Here is a 23495-nt window from a genome sequence, read left to right on the forward strand (position 1 = left end):
ATTCACAAACATCAAATACATCAGACCTGCCCAGACCCACATGCTCACACCCTCATCTCCAGCACCCACATCAGTCTCCGCCACATGGCCTCAAACTGCACCATTTTGTTTCTCTCCGTTGCCCACGCACTATCAACATTTAGTTAATAAAGCATTTGACATTCCAATTGTGTTAACAACAGAAGATTGGTTGGTATTCAGTTTTTAAGTATACGTTAAGGTAAGATGAGTATCTCACTGCATCCTCATATGCCATGTCTTGAAATATGCAGACAGACGGGTTAAAAGTACATTTACATTGTAATACTACTTCTGACAGCCAACTTTCTAACTTCGCCCATAACTTATGGACTTTATAACATTACCAGAAGGCATGGACTATTGAGTCATTGTTAGTTTTATACTTAAGACATGACTCTGCCATTGTGCTGTAGAATTTGTGAATTTTGTCTTGTATAATAAATTCTATACATTAGTTTACACTGGATTAAGCATACATTATTGTTAACTGTAATTTCGTTACTTATGTTCCACCATTCCCTCCATATTGTGCCAATATCCGGTCTTTTTAAATCTTGGTTCCAATATATATTTTTTCTAAGAGATTGTCAGTTGGATAGGCTTTTAGATATGAGAAACAATTCATGAACACAAACCACTATTGAAACCAGCATTTTGTGCAACAGTTCATGAATATGGTAATTGTAGACGGAGAGGAATGTGAGCATATTTTGGAGAAATACTGGTATCTGTTGGACTCATCCACATCCTTCAGGCTGATTCTCCTTAGACAACAATCCGTTTTAAGGTTTAATGTCACTTGCACAAGTACAGTGAAATGCCTTTCTTGCGAGCTCTAACCCCAACAATGCAGTCATCAATGTCAATGTAATACTGAAAATATCAAGGTAGAACAAAAACACACAAGATATAAACATAAGAAATAAGAAGTTCCAGTATTTACAATATGAAGGGATACTGGATTGATAGAGGTAGATATGTATAGGGGTTAGGCGACTAGACATTAGGATATATGATAAACAGAGTAGCAGCAGCATATATGATGATTGTTTGTGAGTCGGTGTGTGTAGATTCAGTATAAATGTATGTGCATATTATGTGTGTGTGAGCAAATTATGATCAATGCACTATCTTAAACAATGCTCTTTCTCATTCAGATCAGGGTAGATCAAACCAAGAGAGACAAATTAGTTCAAAAGGCCTTGATGGTGTTGTGAATCAGCATGATAACACTGAGACAAGGAAGATGAAGAAGAACATAGTAGACCTTGTCACAAACTACCCATGAAGTAGGAAGGAGTGAGCTAACCTCTGGCAGGCAGAGATAGATCAAGAGGGGTGACCCGGGTTGATAAAGTGGAGCCCAAGCCTCCTCTGCTAACTTAGCCTAGGGTAGGGAGACAGGGAGGCCCCCTCACCGGGAATGAGACTCATACCGCGGAATAATCTAAGGCTAGGACGCGCGGTGAACCTAGTAGGACCGTCTGGGAGGCGGCCCGCACTAGTCACCTCCACAATTGACAGAGTGTTTCTATTCAGCCCACAAAGGTCACCAACACGCCCCTGCCTCTCTCGTTCCTCTGATGGTACACAAGTGCTTGTTTTCCAAAGGCAGTAATTCACGGCGTATAAATAATTAAAATGTTAGGGACAAGCACAGGGCGGCAGGTAGCCTAGTGGTTAGAGCGTTGGGCCAGTATCTGAAAGGTTGCTGGATCGAATCCCTGAGCTGACAAGGTAAAAATCTGTTGTTCTACCCCTGAGCAAGGCAGTTCTACCCCTGAGCAAGGCACTGTTACCTGGGTGCCATGGATGTCAGTTATGGCAGACCCTGCACCTCTCTGATTCAGAGGGGTTGGGTTAAATGTGGAAGATGCATTGAGTTGTACAACTGACTAGGTATCTTTCCTTTCCCACTGGCTCAGCTCTAAATAAGGGCACCTTTGATTAGGTTAAGGATTCTGGCTGAACCAGGCTGGGTCAGGAGTCTGTTCAGTAACCTCTCCTCCTGTGTTATGTTGTTTTAATCTCACAGTCATCCGCCACACAGAGTAACCCAACACCCCTGTGAGTTGCCCGGGGGATTCCTTCCTCTGTCTGCATCCCCCGCTCCCCCACCCCCTTCCCCTCCCCAATGGCAGCCAAGAGGACCAGGGCCACAGGGCGCTGTCCCAAGCCACAGGTCTACACCACAGGATTAACAGGCTATAGTTCTAATGCTTCATAGTAACCACATCCCATCAGTCTATAACAGCTGGCAATATCTGACAGTGATCCTGAGAGTAGAGAGTCACAGTGTAAGAGACAGGCCTCGCCTGCTGGGACTGAGAAAGACAGAGACAAAGAGGATCTGCACACTGAGAGAATGTGCTTCTCTATATCCTCTCTCTGCTACTAAAACCCTTATTCGTTTTCAATGATTATTCATCCCGATCACTCTCTTATCAATGTTAGCCTGTCCAGACTTGCAAGTTGACACCAGTACTGATGCATCATTGATGTTCTATCTAAATGTCCCAGCGAGGGATACATCACACCATCCATCAGTAGGGTTAGAATAGAAATGTTAGCTGGCCTATCATATGAATTGACCCTTTGATGCAAGTTGAAGCCTTTAGATGGAGAGCCATTCAATTATTTTCTCGGTAATAAGAAAAAGATGCCCAAGGCTGTAGGCTGTCGATATCCCTGCTCTATTCACCAGCAAGGAGAGCGAGAATGCAGGGAGAGACTGATTGTGTTCGGTAAAAGGCGGTGAAAATGTTCCTTAGAGCCAGCAAGGAAGTCAACGATTTACAGCTTTACAGGAAAAATGAGAAAAATATCTGTCTATTTAAAAATACAGTGCATTCAGACTCCTTGACTTTCTCCACATTTTGTTACATCACAGCCGTATTCTAAAATTGTTTTTTTCCCGTCATCAATCTACACACAATACCCCATATGACAAAGCAAAAATAGGTTTAGATTTTTTCCCCCACATATATTAAAAATAAAAAACGTAAATATCACATTTACATAAGTATTCAGACCCTTTACTCAGTCCTTTGCTGAAGCACCTTTGGCAGCGATTACAGCCTCCATTCTTCTTTGGTATGATGCTACAAGCTTGGACCACCTGTATTTGAGGTGTTTCTCCCATTTCTTCTCTGCAGATTCTCTCAAGGTCTGTCAGGTTGGATGGGGAGCATCACTGCACAGCTATTTTCAGGTTTCTCCAGAGATGTTCGATTGGGTTCAAGTCCGGGCTCTGGCTGGGCCACTCAAGGACATTCAGAGACTTGTCCCAAAGCCACTCCTGCATTGTCTTGGCTGTGTGCTTAGGGTCATTGTCCTGTTGGAAGGTGAACCTTCGCCCCAGTCTGAGGTCCTGAGCGCTCTGGAGCATGTTTTCATCAAGGATCTCTCTGTACTTTGCCTTGATCCTGACTAGTCTCCCAGTCCCTGCCGCTGAAAAACATCTCCACAGCATGATGTTGCTACCACCACGATTCACCATAGGGATGGTGACAGGTTTCCTCCAGACGTGAAGCTTGGCATTCAGGCCAAAGAGTTCAGTCTTGATTTCATCAGACCAGAGACTCTTGTTTCTCATGGTCTGAGAGTCTTTAGGTGGCTTTTGGCACTCCAAGCTGGCTGTCATGTCCCTTTTACTGAGGAGTGGCTTCCATCTGGCCACTCTACCATAAAGGCCTGATTGGTGGAGTGCTGCAGAGATGGTGGCTTTCTGGAAGGTTCTCCCATCTCCACAGAGGAACTCTGGAGCTCTGTCAAAGTGACCATCGGGTTCTTGGTTACCTCCCTGACAAAGGCCCTTCTCCCCCGATTGCTCAGTTTGGTCGGGCGACCAGCTCTGGTGGTTCCAAACTTCTTCCATTTAAGAATGATGGGTGCCACTGTCTTCTTGGTGACCTTCAATGCTGCATACATTTTTTGGTACCCTTCCCCAGATCTGTGCCTTGACAATCCTGTCTCGGAGCTCTACAGACAATTCCTTCAACCTCATGGCTTGGTTTTTGCTCTGACATGCACCGTCAACTGTGGAACCTTAGACAGGTGTATGCCTTTCCAAATCATGTCCAATCAATTGAATTGACCACAGGTGGACTTCAATCAAGTTGTAGAAACATCTCAAGGATGATCAATGGAAACAGGATGCACCTGAGCTCAATTTTCGAGACTCACAGGAAAGGGTCTGAATACTTATGTAAGTATTTTTTATTTGTATTTTTTTATATACATTTGCAAAACATTCTTAAATCCATTTTTTTCTTTGTCATTATGGAGTATTGTGTGTAGATTGATAAGGAAAACAATTAATTGAATCAATTTTAGAATAAGGCTGTAATGTAACATGTGTGGAAAAAGTCAAGGGGTCTGAATACTTTCCAAATGCTCTGTATAATACATTTCGATGTTAATCATACTCAGTGGTTGGAAATGCTTCATAATTCATTTTATGAACTGAAATAGTCCCAAGGTGCTGGCATACTAAATATGTCCTCTTTATTGAAGTTCAGCCTATCCCCATGAGAGGCATCTTGCAGTCCTGATTATGCATAAAAACAACATAACCAACATAATGACTTGAACAAAGAAAAATAACTTTTAACTTTCTGAACTGAGCCTGAACATAAGGACTGAGATGGACTGAGATACCCTTTAACTTATCTTAGCTGGGTCAGAAAGAGAGAGAGGAGTGAGACAGACAGACAGACAGACAGACAGACAGACAGACAGACAGACAGACAGACAGACAGACAGACAGACAGACAGACAGACAGACAGACAGACAGAGTGCTGTAAAACAGCTGCGATCAGTGGGAAATAGCCAGTGTTGAGTTGAGGAGGTCAGGAGGGCGTGTGAGTGCCCTACAGTGTGTATCCACACTGCACCTCCCATCCCGTCTGGAGGAGAGGAGGATGAGAGGACACAGCTACCTATCTGAGGGATGGATGTATGCTCTGCCCAAGCCTCAGAGCATTTCATGACTCACTTCCCAATGACACTGCAGTCACAATACACGTTGGGCCAGGAAACAATCAAGGGAGAGTTCAGCCATTTTACGTCGGCTGGCTGGCAAGCTATCGCTCCTCCCAGCACAGACTGGGGTAAGACTCAAGTGTAGAGAAAAATCCTGTGAGAATAGGGAACTGCAGTACTACTGCAAAACAAGGTAAAAAACAAGATCCCAAAAGAAGGGGTCATAGAACACTGGGAACCGGTCTACATAAAGGGGAGGCAGATGACAAATAAGACAGAGAAATAAGACGCATGTGGACTTCTGATGAAATGAGCCTAGAGGATGTTATGAGAAGAAATGGAGGAGATGAAAGCCTAGACAGAAGGATAGGGAGAGGGCTGTGGAGTGACCCCTCGCCCCCCTCTCTCCCCTCACTGACGCTCTACTGAGGAGCCCTGCTGGACCCCAGGAGACCGTGAGTGTGTGTGTGTGTGATGTGTTAGAACAAAGGAGTGAGAGGCAGCTCTGCTCTGAAACAGCCCTGTAGCTACACATTATTCACCAGGCGTCCAATGCAAAAATGTCTCTATAACCAACATTCCAGCCTAATTTTCTTCACCGCAACCTTTTCCAAAGACTCAAATCTGCATGAATTAACATAATTAGGCACCCGGAGTTAGAGGAAAGTGCAAGCTGTCTATGACTCCATGCTAATATATTTTCAACTAAAAGGACGGATATAAATGGACAGCTTAATTGCAGATAAAAAAAGACTAAAACGGGTGTGAAATAATAATGATATAGAGCATTTATTCTCATTAATCAAAGATGTCTGTATTTGTTTGAATCCAAGCCCTTCTCTCTCACCGTATGGGGCCTCGTTATTGCACCACTGGCTGGTGAGGAGACAGCCCAGTCCACTCATACTCCAAAATGTATCGTCCTCCCCAGTGTCCCTCTGACGGCCAATTCTGGAGGGCTTCCCCTGAGCTCATTACCCTCTGAGTGGTACTGTGGCACAGCCAACAGCCCTCAGGGTAACCCCTCCAGGCAGCCCACTGCTGCCCCCAAACAGCATTCTGCTACAAAAACCCAGAGCCACAGAGAGTAAACAAGCTGGGTCACACCAAAGCTGGCTCCACCGGCTGTCAGAAAATGGTATCCTGCAGCAGTATCGGCCCTGACATTACAGGAATGAGGGAGCGCTTAGGTGGATCGGTGGTGTGTGTGTGTGTGTGTGTGTGTGTGTAGCGCAAGCAGTGAGACGATGATGGAATTCCTCCTAGGAGACTAATAGTTCTGTCCCTGTGGGCTCAGTGTGAAGATGGATGTTCTGGCTGACTCCTATAGTGTTTGATTGTTTTGGTTTTACATCTGCGTTTCACCTCTCTGTCAGCACAGAGCAGGGTTCTACTCTTTCTTTTGAGGTGAGCTCCTTGTTTTGTCTATATGACATGATGGAGCTGTGAGGTTTGTACCCTTTTAGTCATGACAGAGTGTCTCATGGAGGACAGGCTGGGTAAGTTGTTGTTTTTTCCCCCGTTTATCTTCATGGTTTCTTAGCTCTCTTTGTTTCAGTGGATACTGGATATAGCATTTCTAAAAAGTACGAGTTCAGTTTAATTAAGACGTGTTAACAAACGCTGCATATCATGGACATTTCCTGTAAGTGCCTGATGGGGATGGGGTATATTATGCACCATAGTCCCAGTACACGGGGCTTCCCAGCCTGCATACAGCCATTACCAACATGTTTCAACTGACGCCCAAGGCAGTCACAGGAGGGAAGTGAGAAAAATGTAAGTGCTTTAGAGCAGTCAGGAAAAGAAAAACACAATTATTCTGTAGTGGAGGGATGGGTGAGTAGACTCTGAGTGTTTGCGAGTGTGTGATAGCATCTAAACCTACACAAACCATTAGCAGCCACATTTACATAGCCGTGATGAATTCTACAGTATATTTTACTGTAGGACGAGGTTCAGCACTATGGACAGCTCCTGCTCCAGCTAAGCTGCTGTTGGTATGACCAGAGGCGTTATGCTCATATTGGGCACAGGGCAGGGGCATGTTCCCCCTGAGATTTTTTTTTACATAGAATTAAGCATAATGATTATGGTTACAGATTGCAGCAAAAAGTTGTTTCAGGTGTTTGAAAAATGCTAAATTCTCCAATTTATGAACAACCGCCCCAAGGCCATCCTCACGTACTTTGTGCCCCCTCAGATTTTTGGGGTGCATGACGCCCCTGGGTAAGACTCAGTTCGGTTGGGAACACCTCATTGGTTGTTATTGGAGGAAGCAGTACCATATTAGTCTACCTCATGAGAAACCAATACAACAATACGCAAGCAACCATAAATCCACTCTAAAGCGCTTGATATCCTGTTGACCTTTATGGAGGTCAGAAGTGAAAGAAATAAGGGGACCTGAACAAAATGTTCTATATCTGAAGACAACATGACTAGACTTACTGCCTGTTGTGTTTATTCCATACCTTCACAAAGAAAAACAATCTGGGCTTTAACAATACATTCTCTGAGAAAAACAAGTCGTGGTGTATTCCCTTGCAGGTTGCATAACGGGCGAGCAGCGCTTCCCCTTTTCTGGTTTAAATACATAATGAGGGCCACTAGCAGCTTCTCTAAACCTCACTCAATTCCCCCCCTCCTTAGATGGGTGGTCCAGAACCCACCCCATTAAACCTCCACATAAATCCTTCATGTTAACCCCCATGTGGAGATGAGCAAACATGAGCTCTCCACCATGTCAGAGGCTCTAACCCTCCCTGAGCTGTACACACACACAGAAAGAAACATGAGGTGTTGTGGGTCACAGGTAATAATAAAGGAGAGTGTTGTTTACAAAAATCATATAGCGTAATCAACTGGAAGCCTTTGTTTTCTAGTTGAAAATGGATGTATCTGTGTTACATTTTATGTCCAAGTCCACTTTTCTCTCCATTTTTACTGAACATCTTCCTAGTTTCCTGATTATCACAGGGATTGTGACAGGAACATGGAGTATGACTGGCCCAGAGGAACTGTGGGTGATGTGTTCGGACTAGAGGTCGACCGATTATGATTTTTCAACGCCGATACCGATACTGATACTGATTATTGGAGGACCAAAAAAAGCCGATACCGATAAATCGGCCAATTTATATATATATATCTCGGCCGATGTATATATATATATATATATATATATATATATAATGGCCGATTAATCGGCTTTTTTTGGTCCTCCAATAATCAGTATCGGTATCGGCGTTTAAAAATCATAATCGGCCGACCTCTAGTCCGAACATATATTTGTAATAATGACAATTACAACAATACTGAATGAACACTTTTATTTTAACTTAATATAAAACATAAATAAAATCGATTTAGTCTCAAATAAATAATGAAACATGTTCAATTTGGTTTAAATAATGCAAAAACATTGTTGGAGAAGAAAGTAAAAGTGCAATATATCCCATGTAAAAAAGCTAACGTTTATGAGAACATATGAAAGCTGGTGGTTCCTTTTGCCATGAGTCTACAATATTCCCAGGTAAGAAGTTTTAGGTTGTAGTTATTATAGGAATTTATAAGACTATTTCTCTCTATACCATTTGTATTTCATATACCTTTGACTATTGGATGTTCTTATAGGCACTATAGTATTGCCAGCCTAATCTCGGGAGTTGATAAATCATAAACAGTGCTGTGCTTCAAGCAATGCGAAGAGCTGCTGGAAAACGCAGGAAAGTGCTGTTTGAATGAATGCTTACGAGCTTGCTGCTGCCTACCACCGCTCTCTACTCTATCAAATATCAAATCATAGACTTAATTATAATATAATAAACACACAGAAATACGAGCCTTAGGTCATTAATATGGTCAAATCCGGAAACTATCATTTTGAAAACAAAACGTTTATTCTTTCATCAACCATGTGTAGTTAACCAGTGATTATGTGAAGATTGATAGTATTTTATAAGATAAGTTTAACGCTAGCTAGCAACTTACCTTGGTTCCTTACTGCACTCGCGTAACAGGTGGTCAGCCTGCCACGCAGTCTCCTCGTGGAGTGCAATGTAATCGGCCATAATCACCGTCCAAAAATGCCGATTATCGATTGTTATCAAAACTTGAAATCGGCCCTAATTAATCGGCCATGCCGATTAATCGGTCGACCTCTAGTTCGGACCAGTGATATCATCTCTTATTGTCCAGAAGGTGTAGTCAGGGGATACAGCATGACATGGATTCCTCTCTGAGCCTCACAGACACACACAGCTATAAGAGCCCCAGTCATTTTCCACTTCAGTTAAGCCATGTAATGACGCCTCATTGTTGTTTTATCACCCATGTCCTTCTGGCATCATTATTACCTTAGCTGAAAGTGCAGTTACTGACACTATATTATTTTCTCTCATCTCGTTCCCTTCAACCTGACTTCAATCATTTTAATGGCATGGAAGTGTACCAGAGGTAGCTATAAAATACAAGAAAAGCTCTATTCTTATGGGTGCTGTGAGGACTCTTCGACCTACCCAAATTAGACAGGATCCTTTTCATATCTTATCACCTAATTGTATTGAACTGAGGGAGTGGGTGGGTGTTCTCCTGTGCTGCCTCAGCTGGCATTATTCTAAGCTTTCACCCTGTCTGAGGAGTTAGGAAGCCTTGTTTTTAGGGAGAAAGAAAGAAATAGAAGAGAAAAGAAAGAGAAAAGAAAGAGAAAAGAAAGAAAGAGAGCACTGCCATAGAGCAGTTCTTCCTTGCAAGTTGACGTTTATTTGGGATGAATCTCATCCTGGAGGCAAGATGATGGAGGGATGGGCAGCGAGAGCGAGAAAAGGAGAGCGAGAGAGAGCACTCACACAGAGCAGTTCTTCCATTCTACCTACATCCTCTTGTTCCAGGCATACAGGATAAAAAGAACATGAAACAAAACCTGGCAGACAGTGTCCCAACACCAACCCAACACCTCCCACTCTACTTCCTTCCTCTTCCCATTCCCCCTCCAGCCACAATTAATTCCACCAATCATGCAGCTGTGGTGCCAAGAGACCATTAAGAATCCACATTAACTAGGCTAGCCTGCCAGGCCCAGAGTGGAGTATCAGCCCGAATAAGGAGGAGTATAAATAAAACAGATTGCTAAGTAAGCAACACAAACTGAATCAAACACAGTTGTAGTCGTAAGAGGCTCACCACTTTGAGAAAGGTGTTTGTTTATCCAGTGCATCGATAAGTGTGTGTGTAAGCGTGATTGCGCATGCGTGTGTGTGTCTGTGTGTGTTGAGGTGGATTGCCGGCAACCTGCAGGTATTGCACCAGTTGAATACATTAGTGGCAGGAAGGAGCCAAGACCAGATGGGATATGAAATGATCTGAGGGACCAAGAGGATTATATCATGATATACTACACCAGCTCAGTGAGACAGAGAGAGACACAGGGAGAATGAATCATGAAACATTCACCAGTTCACTACCTAATAAAACCCACTGCCACAAACTAGATTATGCTGGAGGGGACGAATGTCTATTTATTGCCATGTCTTTAGAGAAGTGAAGAGGGAATATTTCACAAACAGTCCTAGCAGTTGTTGATTGTGCTGAAAAGAATCCCTTCCTTTGAATTGAATGTAGTGAGAATGTCAGACAAAATCAGGCGATCCCTTTTGCTACAGTACTGTAGTTTGGAAGCGCTGTCCAAGGTTCTGAAACCTTCTGCATTTCGGATAAGAAACAAGCCTGACATACTGTACAGAATAAGTTGCCTCTGATGTACTTTCAGGCAATTTCTGCACCATAATAGGAATGAACATCAAAACAATGAATTAGAGACAAATTGGCTTATCTCCTCTCAGGCATAGAAGGATCCTTGAATGTATCCCTTTAATGAAGTCTACCTTCCTCAAACCACATTCAAGCTACGATACTAAACCTAAAGGGAAGTTGGTCAAACTTTGATTATAACTTCTTCAATCTTTTACCATAGTAAAACTTTCACAATAGCTTTGAACCAATTACCTTAGAGAGTATATAGCCTCTTATAGCTTCTATAAGTCAAGACAATGGCTAATCAGAGTCTGACAACAAGATTTTTCTTACAATGTGGGTAATTTATTCCACATTTATCAGTACCATGTTACTACTGTAATTGTTTGGGGGACTCCTGAAGTGGAAACATTGCACCACCATCTAATTCTGAGTGTGTAGGTCTGCGGCTCTATTCCCCACTGCCCTACTCTGCTTTGCTCTGCATTGCCCTGCATTGTTTCCACCATCACTGTGATAAGGCCGGACAGTAACAGCATTTAAGGCACTGCAGAAGAGACTGGGACAGCCTAAAAACACGCCACTTCAATACAGCTAGTGACTTTTTCCTACCAGGTTAGGAGAACTTATGCAGCAGGTTAGGATATTTAGGTTAAGGTTAGGAAAGGGGTTAGGGAAAATGCTTTCCTAACCTGCTACGAAAATCCCTTTGGGCGAAATGGCGTGTTTTTAGGCAGTCCCAGTAGAGACTAAGTAGTTTAGACCAAGGGGCTCATTTAAAAGTTGAGGTGAGGGAGAAGGATGGAGACTGAGGGAGACGGAGGGAGGAGGGAGACGGAGCTACAGTGAGGCCACAGAGGAAGTAGACCACACAATTCTCCAGCCAAACAAAGAAACCCACAGCACAGGAGCATGTTGACTATGGGCTGCTGGGAAATTTAATAATCATAGGGCTACAAGGGTCAGAGGCAAAAAGAGTGGTAGACTAGAACTGAACACTACAACTAAACACAACTAGGCTAACTGGTACTCCCTGTATAAACAGTGCCTTCGGAAAGTATTCAGATCCTTTGACTTTTTCCACATTTTGTTACTTTACAGCCTTATTCTAAAATTGATAAAATTGTATATTCTCTTCATCAATTTACACACAATACCCCATAATGACAAAGCAAAAACAATACATTTTTATTTTTGCTAATTTACTCAAAATAAAACACAGAAATAAACATTTACGTAAGCATTCAGACCCTTTACACAGTAGTTTGTTGAAGCACCTTTGGCAGCGATTACAGCCTCGAGTCTTCTTGGGTATGACGCTACAAGCTTGGCACACCTGTATTTGAGGAGTTTCTCCCATTCTTCTCTGCAGATCCTCTCATGATCTGTCAGGTTGGATGGGGAGCGTCGCTGCACAGCTATTTTCAGGGTCTCTCCAGAGATGCTCGGTCGGTTTCAAGTCCGGGATCTGGCTGGGTCACTCAAGGACATTCAGAGACTTGTCCCAAAGCCACTCCTGCGTTGTCTTGGCTGTGTGCTTAGGGTCTTTGTCCTGTTGGAAGGTGAACCTTCGCCCCAGTCTGAGGTCCTGAGGGCTTTGGAGCAGGTTTTCATCAAGGATCTCTCTGTACTTTGCTCCATTCATCTTTGCCTCAATCCTGACTAGTCTCCCAGTCCCTGCCACTGAAAAACATCCCCACAGCATGATGCTGCCACCCCCATGCTTCACCATAGGGATGGTGCCAAGTTTCCTCCAGACGTGAAGCTTGGCATTCAGGCCAAAGAGTTTAATCTTGGTTTCATCAGACCAGAGAATCTTGTTTCTCATGGTCTGAGAGTCTTTAGGTGCCTTTTGGCAAACTCCAAGCGGGCTGTCATGTACCTTTTACTGAAGAGAGGCTTCCGTCTGGCCACTCTACCATAAAGGCCTGATTGGTGGAGTGCTGCAGAGATGGTTCTCCTTCTGGAAGGTTCTCCCATCTCCACAGAGGAACACTTGAGCTCTGTCTGAGTGACCATTGGGTTCTTGGTCACCTCCCTGATCAAGGCCCTTCTCCCCCGATTGCTCAGTTTGACCAGGCGGCCAGCTCTAGGAAGAGCCTTGGTGGTTCCAAACTTCTTCCATTTAAGAATGATAGAGGCCACTGTGTTCTTGGGGAACTTCAATGGTGCAGAAATGTTTTGGTACCCTTCCCCAGATCTGTGCCTCGACACAATCCTGTCTCGGAGCTCTACAGACAATTCCTTCAACCTCATGGCTTGGATTTTGCTCTGACATGCACTGTCAACTGTGGGACCTTATAAAGACAGGTGTGTGCCTTTCCAAATCATGTCCAATCAATTGAATTTACCACAGGTGGACTCCAATCAAGTTGTAGAAACATCTCAAGGATGATCAATGGAAACAGGATGCACCTGAGATCAATTTTGAGTCTCATAGCAAAGGGTCTGAATACTTATGTAAATAAGGTAATTTCAGTTATTGTTTATTTTTTTGCTAATTAAAAAAAAAATCTGTTTTCACTTTCTCCTTATGGGGTATTGTGTGTAGATTGCTGAGGAAATGTTGTTATTCAATCCATTTTAGAATAAGGCTGTAACGTAACAAAATGTGGAAAAAGTAAAGTGGTCTGAATACTTTCCGAAGGCACTGTATAATATATTTGTATTATTATTCATTGGAATGGGCTCGTAAGCAAGCATTTCACAGTAAAGTCTACACCAGTTGTTCTCTCCCCTCACTGACTTAGTAGAAGTCCTTACATCTATCTTAGCCTTGATAAGATCATGCTAAAGTTGTCACCGTATCGTGATCCTTCGTTATCACAGAGACTTTTTAGAGCACATCAAACATATCAGGGTTTTGTATGTCTCCTATTTCCCTGTCTGTATCTCTTCCTCCCTCTCTCTGTGGTTCAGAGCCCTGTAGAGGCTGGCAGTGTTGATCTGCTGCTGCTGTTAAGTGTTATCTCCTGTGCTGACAGCCAGAGGAAGTTTGGCCCAGACCTCACCCTGCTTGCTCACAGCTCCACATACAGCGGCTCCTTGAAGATTAGGGCCCTCCTTTATTCCTCTCCCCCACACCTCCCTAGGTAAAGGCACAAGGAAACATCAGGCTGATAAGAGTTGATTGAAGGGCCCACTGGCTACTGTCTGTCACTCTGTTCTCTGTCAAGCAAAGGAATGGAACTTATGAAGGAGAATGAAATGTTTACCTGCCTGGACTTTTCACAAAGTTTGTTAAGTCTTCTGGGATTTGTTTACGATTTAATATTTTAAAGTGTGTAAGTCCCTCTAAACGTCAATTCTGCAACACACTCATTGAAATAGAATATTAGAACTGTTGTACACATACGAAATAGAAGTACTGAGTGTCCAGTGATTATTGCGTGAATGTAAATATATTACAGGGAATCATCTACTAAGGGAATATATACTGAAACAAATGTCAGAGATTCCCACAAGTGTCTGACTGTGACAGTGAAAGCAGAATGATGAAAAGACTGGGGAAATGATTCAACAACACAGATCCCGGAGGGGTAATAATCAAACCTGAACCACAACAGGTTTTGTATCCTAGCATGTGTTGTAGTTTAGCTACAATATGGAATTAAAATGTAAATGCATTTCATTTGGCACAGTTCCCTTTATCATGTTAACTATTTCAGATAATATCAGCTTTTATTAGTATGGTACTGCGCCAATGAAGAAAGAAGATAAATATTATTGTCTCAGCATGCACAGTCTGTCACGTCCTGACCAGTAAAAGGGGTCATTTGTAATTGTAGTTGGTCAGGGCGTGGCAGGGGGTTGTGTGTTTTGTTTTTTTTTGGTTCTAGGGGTTTTTGGTTCTAGTTTTCCATTTCTATGTTTCTTTTTCTATGTGTGGCCAAGTATGGCTTCCAATCAGAGGCAGGTGTCTTTCGTTGTCTCTGATTGGAAGCCATACTTAGGCAGCCTGTTTTTCCTGTGTTTTAGTGGGTGGTTGTTTTCGGTATAGCCTATGTGCCTTACGGAACTGTTTTTGTCGGTTTGTTATGTTTGTTTAAGTGTTCACTTTATTTAAATAATAAAAGAAGATGAGCACTTTACCCGCTGCGTTTTGGTCCCCCTTCATCAACACTTGTGACACAGTCATGGATAGCAGAGCTCTTTCACTCAAAACAAATAGGACCAAATCTAATCAAAAAGATTAAGTATTACAGAATAATATTTTAAAGAAAAAACACTACCCTGCTGAATAAGCTAAGTCCACTCTGGGTTGCTACAGAACTAAGTCTCAGCCAGGTGGCTAGAACAGGCAGGACTGTGCTTTCAATTATTTTAGACAGAGGTATATGCTGGCATGATAATAAGACAATGAACACTTTCCCTCTCCTCCCCCGTGGAGCACTGCACCGAAGCCTGTGAATTAACAGGACTGTCACTGCATACATCAGCATATAGCACTGCACAACACTGCACTGCACTGCCAGCATGAAATCAGGTGGCCTGGTCTGCCTTTGGAAACAGTCTCATCCCTTTTGAAATGTCATGGTATAAAGAGCTGAGGGATGAGGCAGCGAGGCACGTGCTGCTCTCTTCAGGAGAGCTGGAGCTGACCCATAAACTGTACCATGCTGCACCGGCCGGCACAGACACCAGCACAGACCCCAGACAATATGGCTCCACATGCCCTACGGCACAGCTCTCTGACCCCACGTGTCACCGTAAGAGGATGCAGGAGCAGGCTGGGGCCTGGGAAATGGAGGGGAAGTAGCGGGGAGATGCCAAGACTCATCAGAAAAGTGTTCTCTCCCAGCAGATGTCCAGAGTCTGGCAGTGTTTGCCAACTCTCAACAGACACCAGCAGAGCAACAGAGACTGGAGAGAAAGCCTGTTCTGTCCTCTATCCGCCCAGATAGGACAGCTAGCTCTTACTGATAACAACACATTTCCATATGTGGAGAAACTGCATCTATCATCAGGTCTGAGGACATTTAATTATATATCAAATGCAGGGAATAATGTCTGATAATCTTGTCAATAATTAAAAATAAAAAGTAAACATTTCCACTGGCCGATGACTGAGAGCAAAGTCTAATAACTTGAACTCTAGCAAAAAATAAAGCTAAACTTTGAACTGGGCAAGATAATCGTTTGGATGTGTAGTGTGCACACTTGGAAATATCTTTCCTGCAAGTGATGGATTGACATATGAGATTAGCCCCAGTCTGTAATGAGATCAGAGTCCAGTTAGAGAGCAGTTATTCAACGGAACACAGAAGCTCTGCTGACGCTGACCGTGCTGCCAATCCCTTATGGATCAATCTCATTACTTTAGCTCCTAAATATCTCGGGATTTTTTTCTAATATTCAGTTGTAAAGCTGTCATGTTTTTATCTCCTATTTAAAGGTCCATTTAGTAGTGTGTCATTAATTAAAATGTCCCCATTACATTCTATTACTGTGTGGATCATGAGGGGGTAATCATTACCTTGGAGCAGAGAGAGGACCAGCGCGTGGAGGTCTGGGACTAGACTGATAGGACAGCCCCAAAACCTCATTCCCTCTCAATAATGCAATGTCTCACCCGCATTTCCTCTGTGTTCAGATCCCTCCTGAATGGAGGATTTCTCCCATAAACAACTGCATTAGGGGGGCAGGTCTATTTGTTCATGCCTCATTAGGGACCGCCCGCCAGGCTGACTAACACAAAACATTTTATATTCTCATCTCATCAGACAGATTGATATTAATAACCAACCCTTTTTTAAGACACGCAGTGAGGATCAGAACCGGCTGGCTGGCTGTCCTCTTGATGTCTCATTTACTGCCCTGATGGATGTTAGACTGAGAGAAGGCTGTCTTCCCTCTCTCCTATGCTCTGCTTCTCCCCTGTACTGTGCACTCAGGTGTAAGGGATAAGGGCGGTGTTCACACAGCTCTGCATTGAATGGAAAGCATCGCTGCTACTGCCGATGCTGCTGCGATGCAGAGTCAACACAGTGGACACAGTGCATTAAGCCACATCACAAGGCTGGTGATTCATTTCACTAACATATTTCATATGTCTAGAGCAGCAGCGGTCAGCGCCATTTAAGATGAGGATAGACTTAAAAAAATAATGTTTTATGAACATGGCCTTATTTCTATTACAGCATATTGGATGACTGTCATTCATATTCCATTCACTCAGTTCAATGTAACATCGTAGTCTAGGCTACTACATGATACTTACATTTTCTCTATATCCATCATGAGGTTGCTACAACCTAGCCTATGAATGAAAGTTTACAACGTAAGTGCACACAGGTAGAGAGAAACATTTGAGGTGACAGACAGCCTTGCACACTCTTGCCTGCATCTAGCTGATCTAGGGTGTAATCATTAGTCCAACAGTTGCAAATGAGAGTTTCTATTGGACAAATCCAGGTATGTTTATCCCCGTTTCGTTCCGTTTGCTTCCATTTAAGAAACCTTTTCAACAGAATCAGCGGACTGAATACACCCCTGATCACGCATAAACACAGTTCACTTTCATATCAGCCCCATTGTATTCCTTCTTGCATCTATGCACTCTCCTCCTCTCACCCCTTCACTTGTGGTCTTCAATGCACAACACATCACTATCTGACCAGGCAAAAAAACATACTTTAACCAATACACACAGCCTACATCGTTGTCACCATATTAGCTAAAGTAACGTCCCAGTCAACATAGCTAATAGAACTAACTCGTAGGTAAACCCGCTACAATCATGCAGTAATGTTACAGTCAGTAAGCAGTTTGGCACATACAGTTGAAGTCGAAAGTTTACATACACCTTAGCCAATTACATTTAAACTCAGTTTTTCACAATTCCTGACATTTAATCCTAGTAAAAGTTCCCTGTCTTAGGTCAGTTAGGATCACCACTTTATTTTAAGAATGTGAAATGTCAGAATAATAGCAGAGAGAATTATTTATTTCAGATTTTATTTCTTTCATCACATTCCCAGTGGGTCAGAAGTTTACATACACTCAATTTGTATTTGGTATCATTGCCTTTAAATTGGTTAACTTGGGTCAAACGTTTCGGGTAGCCTTCCACAAGCTTCCACAATACGTTAGGTGAATTTTGGCCCATTCCTCCTGACAGAGCTGGTGTAACTGAATCAGGTTTGTAGGCCTCCTTGCTCGCACACGCTTTTTCAGTTCTGCCCACAAATTATCTATAGGATTGAGGTCAGGGCTTTGTGATGGCCACTCCAATACCTTGACTTTGTTGTCCTTAAGCCATTTTGCCACAACATTGGAAGTATGCTTGGGGTCATTGTCCATTTGAAAGACCCATTTAAGACCAAGGTTTAACTTCCTGACTGATGTCTTGACATTTTTCTTCAAAATGTTCCTTCCTCATGATGCCATCTATTTTGTGAAGTGCACCAGTCCCTCCTGCAGCAAAGCACCCCCACAACATGATGCTGCCACCCCGGTGCTTCACGGTTGTGATGGTGTTCTTCGGCTTGCAAGCATCCCCCATCCTCCAAACATAACGATGGTCATTATGGCCAAATAGTTCTATTTTTGTTTCATCAGACCAGAGGACACTTCTCCAAAAAGTACAATCTTTGTCCCCATGTGCAGTTGTAAACCGTAGTCTGGCTTCTTTATGGCGGTTTTGGAGCAGTGGCTTCTTCCTTGCTGAGCGGCATTTCAGGTTATGTCGATATAGGACTCGTTTTACTGTGGATATAGATACTTTTGTACCGGTTTCCTCCAGCATCTTCACAAGGTCCTTTGCGGTTGTTCTGGGATTGATTTGCACTTTTCACACCAAAGGTCCCGTGTGGCTCAGTTGGTAGAGCATGGTGTTTGCAACGCCAGGGTTGTGGGTTTGATTCCCACGGGGGACCAGTACGAAAAAAATTTAAAAAATAAATGTATGGAATGTATGCATTCTACTGTAAATTGCTCTGGATAAGAGTGTCTGCTAAATTACTAAAATGTAAATGTTAAAATGTTAAAGTACGTTCATCTTTAGGAGACAGAACGCATCTCCTTCCTGAGAGGTATGACGGCTGCGTGGTCCCATGGTGTTGATACTTGCGTACTATAGTTTGTACAGATGAACGTGGTACCTTCAGGCATTTGGAAATTGCTCCCAAGGATGAACCAGACTTGTGGAGGTCTACAATTATGTTTCTGTAGTCTTGGTGTATGTAAACTTCTGACCTGCTGGAATTGTGATACAGTGAATTATAAGTGAAATAATCTGTTTGTAAACAATTGTTGGAAAAATGACTTGTGTCATGCACAAAGTAGATGTCCTAACCGACTTGCCAAAACTATTGTTTGTTAACAAGAAATTTGTGGAGTGCTTAAAAAACGAGTTTTAATGACTCCAACCTAAGTGTACGTAAACTTCCCACATCAACTGTGTCTAAGAATATGAACACCACATCAGTACAAACTTTGAATACAAATGCATGGAACAAATCTCAAAGTTTTTAAAAAGAAATACATGCACAGTCTACTTTGTCCTTGAATTTCATGTGAATGTGCTGAAAGAATATGTTGATTACATTGAGTAGAACTATAATATTCTTTTCCCCTTTCTGAGAAACCGTTTTTGATGGAAATAATAATACAGCCGTCACCTGGCTGCCTGCCAGGAAATAGCTGTTCCATTTTAGTGGGTTCACTGGGTCTGACATTATCATCATCATCTTGCTCCGTGTGCTCCCTCGGATGGTGTAGCCATTAGCAACCACCTACAGGAGTGAGGCTTTTCCACCGATGCAGCCAATTGCTTTCACATGAATGTGTGCACATGCATGCGAATGAGCAGGTGTCCGTGGTGTGTTTGTGTGTCAGTGGCGCACTGCAGTGTGGCGTGGGACCCTCTGCCCGATTTTTTTCCTATATAGTTTTAAGGGGAAACAGCTAACTTCGTACAATTCTACACATTTTGCCATGTGGCAGAGAGAAAATGTTGCACATTTTAAAGCTAATTTCCTGCAATTCTACACATTTTGCAATGAGGCTGAGAGAATTTTGCATTTTAAAATGAATTTCCTGTAATTCTAAAACTATTTGCCATGGCTTATGACGTGTTCATATGCTATCTAGGGAGGGGGGCCGATCCAGGATCCTGTGTGTGTGTGCACCTGCGTGTCGGTGTGTGGGTGGGTAGGGCTGAAGGAACATGATTGAGAGGGTCTGGGGGATTGTTTCAGATTGTATATGATGCGTTTCTGTTTCAGTATAACAAAAAGTACCCATTTTGATCTGAGATAAGGCATACATCCATAATAACTACGTATCTTGACAGAAAGGAGACAACAACAACAAAAAATCCCTCTACTTTCACAGGAACTCCATTGAAAAGTAATCTGCACACTGCAAGCAGTCAGCAGAAAATAGTCAATGGGCATTGATTAGGCGAGTCAGGTACCTTGTATTGTATGGCAAGCAACACCCCTCTCAGTATGCCTCACCATCAATACAACACACTCCTATTATGGCTGGAATAGCTCATCTCACTGAGGGGTGAAAAGAGCATTACAAATGATTGCCGTAAAATGAGATTGAGAACACCCTAAAACATGACAAATACAGCATTCATAGGATAGACAGACTGACAGACAAAGGGGTCCACCAGTGACCGTTCCCTTTTCTTCAGGCAGAGTGTGTAGGTACAGCAGGACTACATGTTGGCACTGTTACATGAAAATCCTTTTAGACTGAGCCTTCTACTGGGGAATCATGTGTAAAAAAACAACAACATACTTTTCCCGGATCAATTGGGGATTTCAAGCAAACTGAGAACCCTGGGTGGAGTAGCTAGGAGAGCTAAAGATAAGACTGCCATTGTGCTCAATCAGACAGCTTATAGAAGGAAATTGTTGATGCAGTATAATACAGGACCATTTCCTAATGACTCTGTCTATGGGTTAACTGATCTCTAATCTCTGAGCTGTTTGTCTTTGTTTCCACCGGGAGAGGTAGAATCCTGTGACACCGCATGGGCGTGCCTATGTGAATCTGTAAATTCCCTTGGGGGGTGTGTGGGGGCGGGTTCGTGTGTATACAGAAGAGAGGGGGAGGTTAATAGGGTCTGCATTATTGCATTAATCATGGCAGTAATAAAAACACAGAGAGCTGATGGAAGAAGGAATCCCCCTGAGGTAGCCGGCTCTTTGTGAACCTCAATCTCCCCAGCCAGGGGGATCAGCAAGCTGCCCTCTCCACTCCTCTCCTCTCCTCAGCCAGGTCCTGGGAGATCAGCCTCCCTGCTATACCCGCTGATTGATGTGACAGACACAGCCCTTCCATTGGAGGCTGGGAGCACAATCACATCTGATCGCGTATTCATTTAAACAGTTCTAACAGTCCTGGTGGGACCCTAAAACGCCTGCATGGAGAAAACGGGACCAAGAAAAACATGTTTATCATGATGGATACTGTATTGCTGCTGCATGGATTTTATTTACAGGTATAATCTTCTACCATCCATAACCTCATTTCAGTGATTTCATGACATTGACCCGCTCAACATGTGCCCTCTGTGGATTAAATTATAGGAACTGAGGTTCTAACCTATTTTCATCACATAGGGTGGATTTGGATAAAAATGAACATATCCAAGCTACTATAACATATCCAAAATGGTTTCTCGTTGTTTTGGATGAATTGCTTGTCCAAACCTTTCATCAGTGTCAGTTGGGATTACATTCACCACATTACTAACACATTACTAACACATTACTAACACATTACTAACACACAGCACTCAGAATCCATGGTGGTTTGTGGAAGGTGTGGAGGTATAGGCTATCTGTCAGTTTGATACAGTACAGTATGATTTCATGTTTTCTTCTATTGTACCTTCTTCATCAAACTCACTCACTACAAGAGTTCCCCAGTGTGCTGTCAGTCTATTACAAACTCACACACACACACTCCAGGACTAAAGCACATACACACACTCCGCTTTCTTTTCATTCATTTTCAGGACTTTTTGGGAAGTCAATATTTGTTCCCATTCCAAATGTTCCCTAACCCTAAACCTAACCCCAAAAAACTAACCCTAAACCTAACCCCCAAAAACGAACCCTAAACCTAACCCCAAAAAACGAACCCTAAACCTAACCCCAAAAAACGAACCCTAAACCTAACCCCAAAAAACGAACCCTAAACCTAACCCCAAAAAACGAACCCTAACTCCAAACCTTAACAGTAGAACTGCCATAGGCCAACGGCCACTGACTTTTGATTTTGTAAATCAGCCCCCAAAAATGTCCTGCTCCTTCCCTGACTTTTCCTAAATGTTTGTATTTTACACTGCTCATGTCAGAATGTTTTTGCACCTTTCTTCACAATTGCATTTTAATTAGGCCTAACTGAATGATAAGGAGGAAGAAGAGGTTGATTTAATTTAGAAAGACAATAGTGTAATGATTTATGCCTATTTATCAGCATTGTTAATAATTTGACTGCGCACCTTGCTGGTTGATACCATTCCCTTTTACGTTTTACTTTGTAAACATACGCTGCTACAGGACTGGTTTATTGACTGTAACTCTATTACTAATCAAATGTATTGTAAGAGAAACGAAAACATGCTATGTGTTGCAATGGGCCTTTAGAATAATGCACAACTTATCCTGGACTCTATCCAGCTTGATGAGCGGGAAACAAAGCCTGCACAGTCGGCCCATCAAAACTACACCTAAACTTTCCCAAAACTAATTTCACACATAATAACAGTTAGACTATAGACAAAATTACATTTACAATAATCTGATGAGTGACAATATTAGGATTATCAGTTGTCAAATTGTACATGAAGAGATGGGCTCATCTTGTAATTGACAGATGCAGGGAAAGGAGCATCACTTTATCAAATCCTCCTTCAGTCACTTGCAGGTAAAACATTTTCATTTCAATGTAGTATCATCAAGAGCATATTCTGCAGTTTCTATGACACTTTGTCAAATAATTCATAATTCAAGAGGTGCAGCTCTATTTCCAAATATCCCTTTTTCCAAGAATATCTGTGCAGTCCATGCATTTATCACATGACCACTCTCACGGCAGCATTTATCACATGACCACTCTCACGGCAGCATTTATCACATGACCACTCTCACGGCAGCATTTATCACATGACCACTCTCACGGCAGCATTTATCACATGACCACTCTCACGGCAGCATTTATCACATGACCACTCTCACGGCAGCATTTATCACATGACCACTCTCACGGCAGCATTTATTACATGACCACTCTCACGGCAGCATTTATCACATGACCACTCTCACGGCAGCATTTATCACATGACCACTCTCACGGCAGCATTTATTACATGACCACTCTCACGGCAGCATTTATCACATGACCACTCTCACGGCAGCATTTATCACATGACCACTCTCACGGCAGCATTTATCACATGACCACTCTCACGGCAGCATTTATCACATGACCACTCTCACGGCAGCATTTATCACATGACCACTCTCACGGCAGCATTTATCACATGACCACTCTCACGGCAGCATTTATCACATGACCACTCTCACGGCAGCATTTATTACATGACCACTCTCACGGCAGCATTTATCACATGACCACTCTCACGGCAGCATTTATCACATGACCACTCTCACGGCAGCATTTATCACATGACCACTCTCACGGCAGCATTTATCACATGACCACTCTCACGGCAGCATTTATCACATGACCACTCTCACGGCAGCATTTA

At 42.8% G+C, this 23495-nt stretch overlaps 1 protein-coding gene across 1 annotated transcript in view; it reads right to left on the reverse strand.

The window, feature by feature from the left end:
* Positions 1 to 23495, reverse strand: part of LOC115192482 (xenotropic and polytropic retrovirus receptor 1 homolog) — a 103126-nt gene that overhangs the window by 36811 nt on the left and 42820 nt on the right. The window lies entirely within an intron of this gene.

The sequence above is a fragment of the Salmo trutta genome, chromosome 4 (genome assembly GCF_901001165.1).
Source record: "Salmo trutta chromosome 4, fSalTru1.1, whole genome shotgun sequence".
Taxonomy (NCBI): domain Eukaryota; kingdom Metazoa; phylum Chordata; class Actinopteri; order Salmoniformes; family Salmonidae; genus Salmo; species Salmo trutta.